The sequence below is a fragment of the Lissotriton vulgaris genome, chromosome 1_1, assembly GCF_964263255.1.
Source record: "Lissotriton vulgaris chromosome 1_1, aLisVul1.2, whole genome shotgun sequence".
Classification (NCBI taxonomy): Eukaryota; Metazoa; Chordata; class Amphibia; order Caudata; family Salamandridae; genus Lissotriton; species Lissotriton vulgaris.
The window spans coordinates 246,233,942-246,239,439 of NC_141685.1; the positions used below are offsets into that span (position 1 = coordinate 246,233,942).

The following is a 5,498-nucleotide window of genomic DNA, read 5'->3' on the forward strand; positions in this document are numbered from 1 at the left end:
GTGTGTCATCCACACACCAAAAGGCAGTCCCACTCGGTGATTGAGCACTGACTTGGCCGAGACAGACTAGGTTTCTGGTGCGCATACTTGTGCCTCTGAAGGAAGGCTGCCATTGAACTCTGGTAGATGAAGAGGCTCTGCTTCACTGTATCTTATGATGATCGGGGGTTCTTCAGTGTGATATATTGCTCAATCCCAAGCAGGAACCCAACACTCAAAGTGAAGATCCCACCTTGCCTCACAGAGGTGATCCAAATGGGGGTCAAAGCAACCACTGATTGCTGTAAGAAATCTGGGTTTATGGCCAGTTTTCTCAAGATGTTTTGGTTTATTCTGTTGAGACTGACAAATGTTGTCAGACTTTCTAAACATCAAGCCTCCCTTTTTCATCCTGATACACTTCCACTGTCTAGGAAAACAACTTCACCCACGACTTGTGCACAGAAACATGCTTGGGACGTCCAAATGGAACACATAGGCCTTCATCACTGCATTCATACACGTATACTGTATGTACTACAATAGTTACACACAACATACACTTGGGCGGGATTAGGTGATTAAACAGGGTATAAATATGTTTGCTTACTGGAGAGGCAATATCAACCAGTGACAAAAAAATGATTTTTATTGAGTAAGTGAAAAAATCTATTTACAGAAGAGTGAAGAAAGACCTTTACATGAGAACTTCTCTTTTGTCTGTGCCAGCTCCCCTGTGCAGTGTACAGACCATGTACCAAGGTTGGGATACTCCAGACTATGATTAAAAAGGCTACCCAGGGCTTGGCATTCAGCAGGATTGAAATCTTAATCTATAAATGATGTATGCACTCAGAATCACATGTTTAAGCTATTTTCCTCAGATATGGAGCGCTATGTATAATGTTGTTTCTTGCTACAGCCTACATTCTCTGACTAATTGCTAACTCAGAAAGCCTTCTCCCACTATGTTCCTCAACCCTGCATGAAATATTGACATTAAATTACTCTTGCTTGATTCCTCTCCTTTCTTTCTCCTGAGTGACCCTCTTCTAGCCTTGCATCCTCTGCATACCTTCTATTTCTTAGAATAGCCTTCTCTGTCTCATGCCTGTCTGTCTCAATCCTTCTTATTGTAATTTAGCAATTGGCTGATACCTCATGCCATCAATTACAACATCTCCTCCTTAAGACCCTATCCCTGTAATGCAACATTAACTAATCTCTACGAGCCTATCTACCTCACCAACCACTCACCTAAAAGCACAGAGCCTCCTCTAATGAGCACACCACCTGGTATTAATACATCACAAAATAATTGGTGTAAATGCATGCACTTTTCCTTGAGAGCACAGTACTAATCACAGTAACTAACAATAACCACTGAACTAACCACTAACCTTGTGTTCCAGAGTGCATTCTACTCGTCCTAAATCACTCCACGCCTTGCCAGGGGGAGTAGGTGCTACATAAATCCAATTACAGCTACTGGTACGTTGGCTTTTATTGGAGGGGGTAAGGGGCGGAATCACAGGATGAAATGATTTTGTGAGTACTTAGCAGTCACAAACACTTCTGCTTCTGGGCACGTTGCAGGGGCACCAGTGTATCAAAACCACAGAACACAGCCTGAGAGTGCAGATTGCAGAACTTTCCAGTCTCTGTTCCCAGCACCTAGCAAAGTGGAGTTGTCAGTCAGTGACTCCATACCATGGAGCACAGAAGAGTTTCTCGTTCTCCACTGGTAAGGGACCTCAGATTCTGGTTCCAGGGAAAGCCTAGCACATTGGCTAGTGGTTTCTGCCCATACTTTTAGCAAGTCAGAAGAAAAACTCGGCTCTGTGAGCTGTTTCAGATAGTCTCAGTCTTTGGTGTATTTCTTACAGCCATAGATTTTGCTTCAGTGCCAGCAGGAAGGCAGGGTTATGTTGGGTGTTTCATATCAGGGAGGTTCTTATCTGGGAGGTTTCCTGTCAGAGGGGACCCAAAACTAAGGCTCAAAAGATGGAGAGGCTTCTCCATTCAATTTCCCTCAACTTGCTGGTGGTAACACTGTTAGGGAAGAATGGAGATGGAGGGGGGAAAGGGTTTCTCAACACTACAAAAGGACCTTTGACTCCTTCATTCCAATCCATAGAGTCTGGTCCACCTCACAGGACTTCAGTAATGCATTGGAGAAACCCTTAATTCATAATGATGTAAGGCTCTCTCCAACCACTACCTTATCCACTTCGCCGGTACAGGAAATCAAAATGATCCCTGAGAGACCACAGTCTCCTGTAGCATTTAAACTCCACACACATCCTACTTGACATACATGAGCTACACACTCATAAGTCATCCATGTCCAGGGTCCCAGCATCCCGAGACAATTTTGAGGATTACCTTCACAGGGGGGAACACGCACCTCTAAACGGGAGACCCCCCCAGAATTCCATCACTTGAATTCCTCCTCCATCTCAGCACATCGTCAGCAAAACGGCATCAGATCCAAATAACCCTCCACTCTGATGTTGTCATGCTGAGTGCCTCACTGCCTTCATTTTTTAATGTCTTCAAGCATCCTCTAGCATCCCTGTTGCACCATTGGATGTCTGGAGGTGCTTTTGAACACAATTCTTGAGTTGCAATTGGAGAGCACAGTATGAATCGTCCTAGTAGATTCTCCTTGCTTACTTCTGAAAATCTTCATTTACTATGGATTTGTAATCGCTCTGCAGAGTTTGGGGTGCCTGTACATCATCTTCATGGATAATGTGTTTTGTAACAGTCATCAACGGCAGCACAACACAAAAAAGCTCTTCACTCTAGAGACACCAAAATGACGGGTCTTATTTTATTAATTGTTAGAAGGCTTAAAGCAGAGTAACAATCACATTTTACTGCAAACCCAATGTGAACAGTGCTTTACGTGCCAGTAGATAGGAATGTGGAGCACTGCCTTATTGCCCTAAAGAAATGACTAATCTTGTATATCTTATGAAAGCAGCTTCAGGTGTGAACTAAAATCCATTTGTCAGGAGTTCTCTCAACATGGCAGTGGATGCCAAACGGGGAAATCAAAGGGTTCATTTACAAAAAAAAATCTACTGTCCAATCCCAACAGAGTCCTCCTTTTGCCTGTTTCTTCTGCTCTCTCTGAGGACCATACCCTGCTCACCGATATTCAGTTTGGGGTGCCATCCTTTCCTCTCTCTGCTGTATCAGGTGGGGGATGGGACCTTCTCTCCGTTCTGTGCCACAGTAGAGGAGCCTCCATACAACTTCAAACATAGACTGCTGACCCTTTCACCAGCAATCCCCCTCCTTTATTTGCCTGCATTGAATCAGCAAAATCATTTACTCTGTTATGCTGAGTGCCATAGAAATAGTCTTCTGGTCTCCCACATGTTACAGGCACTCTTGCCAGCTCCAGATGCTGTAGCCCCTGCACTAGAAAACTGCAAAGTCGAACAGGAGTTCAAGCATCAATTGCAAGCTGGTCACCACTGTGGTAAACTACAAAAACATGGTTTCAGGTTCACATTTGCCTGGCTGCATCCTAAAAAAATCGTTGGTCAATAAAGTTTTCCCCTTTGAATTTACAAAATGCAAGCCTTGCTAGCAACAGATATCCGCTTCAGAACAAATGTTGCACATAACTGAAAGTAATCAAACTCGTTTCAATGAAAAATGTACTGCATGTTTATAACTACTCCACAAAATATTTTCTGGTTTTGTAGAATCTTTTAACAGTGCTCACACATGCTTGTGGTCACTTCTGAGCAATTATCATCAACAAAGTATGACTGAAGTCAGAAAAAACTAACCTTAACAGAGGTCAACAATGAGAGAAATTATCCTGATTCTAGCTCGTATTGTTGCATAAGTTGTCAAGTCCCCCCACCCCTGGTTTCCAAACTTTGCGACTGTGATGTCAAATTATTGGGGTATTGCCAGAGGTTCATTAGTCAGGGTATGAACTCCAAGCTGCAAATCCCAGATAGAATGCCCGCACGTCTTTAAACTGCATTGTCTAGAAGGCACTGAAAACCAACATAAAATGTGACAGCGCTTTGCATGTGGAAGAGCAAGCACTTCAACGGATGAACACTGATTTTGAGGCTAAGCAATAATGATCACAGTGTGCAAGTAAAACAAAAGCGTGTACATTTTTAAAACATTTACACTCAACGTTTAAAAATGAATGCCCCCATAGGAAAATAGTTATTCAGGTTTAAAAGATTCCAACAAAGCAGTGTCATAGGTCTGAAAAAACAACATTAAAGACTAAATTACAACAAAAAATAAAATTAAGCAACAATATATTCTCAACAAAAAGTTCACTTGCGGACTCTGCAAACAACAAATGGTAGGTATTTTTCTTTTGGAAAGGTGGCATCCCTACTTGCGAGATGCCTTTTCATTAAATGCATTCTCCTACTGTGACAGTAAAAATAAAATTAAGTAAGTAAGGAATAGAGAATAGGCGGAGTGGGGACACCGGGGGTTCTGGAATAAGTTAGCAAAACAACAAAGCCTTCTTAGCCAGTTCCAAATGAATGTAAATGGTATTTGAAAGACGTGTGAAAAACGTGTGTAGAGAGACAGAGGCGGACACCAGACACTCTCCAGCCGAGTGCACAGCAACTCGAGCTGCAGCAGCCCCGGCTTGAGACACACAACGAGGGAGAAGGGGGTTGAAGGGAGGGGGGGTGTTAATCCCTTTTAGCCCTATCAGGCATGCAGCTGATCACAGGTAACTTGAGGCAGGTCATAAGTCAAGTGCAGGGCCATTATGCGCTTTCGCGTGCTAATGGCCCTGCGATTCACAGGAGATGGAAATTCCTTTGTCCCCTCATCACCCCCAACCCTTGTCCCCCGTGTCCCCCCCACTCCAAAATCTGGGGGGGATATGTCCCCCGCGTCCCCCACACTTCCTACGCCCATGCCCCGAACCCTCTCACACTGCTGCCCCCTAGAGTGCATCCCCTGTTGTAACATTCAGCGCAAGTAACAGAAAAATATCCCTCCCGGCTGCTGATGTGGCGCTCTCGCTGACCCCCCTCTCCCCCCCAGCTGTTTCTGCAGCTGGCTCGGTGGTCCAGGGCTAAAATTCCTGCTTTGAGCGCGGCAGGTCCTGGGTTAAAATGCAAAACACACTCAAGCGGTTTCAAAATCGTTTATTTCCCGATTCCTCTCTATTCCATTTATCGTAATGTGACATGAAAAATAGTCAATTTACAGGGGGGAAAAAGAGGGCTCGTCCGGGATTTGAACCCGGGACCTCTCGCACCCTAAGCGAGAATCATACCCCTAGACCAACGAGCCAGCTGATGAACTGAAGATATAGAATGCAATATATAATGTTTCCCTAAGCAACAGACTTCTCTTGTGTATTTTTGCATCTTTGTAGCCTGTCCCCACCTTAGCCACAGCCCAGGACTCACAAAGGACAGACGGACGCTCCATAACAGGGTCTCCTCACTCAGATAATCTGCTGTTAGCAAATACCTGCTTCCTTTTATTCAAAACTGCAA

The 5,498-nt window shown here is 44.2% G+C and overlaps 1 non-coding gene across 1 annotated transcript; it reads right to left on the reverse strand.

Annotated features, from left to right (window-relative positions):
* Nucleotides 1–5,217: 5,217 nt before the first annotated feature.
* On the reverse strand, nucleotides 5,218–5,289 carry TRNAP-AGG (transfer RNA proline (anticodon AGG)). The gene has a single exon. It is a non-coding gene; the product is annotated as a tRNA-Pro (tRNA).
* Nucleotides 5,290–5,498: the final 209 nt, after the last annotated feature.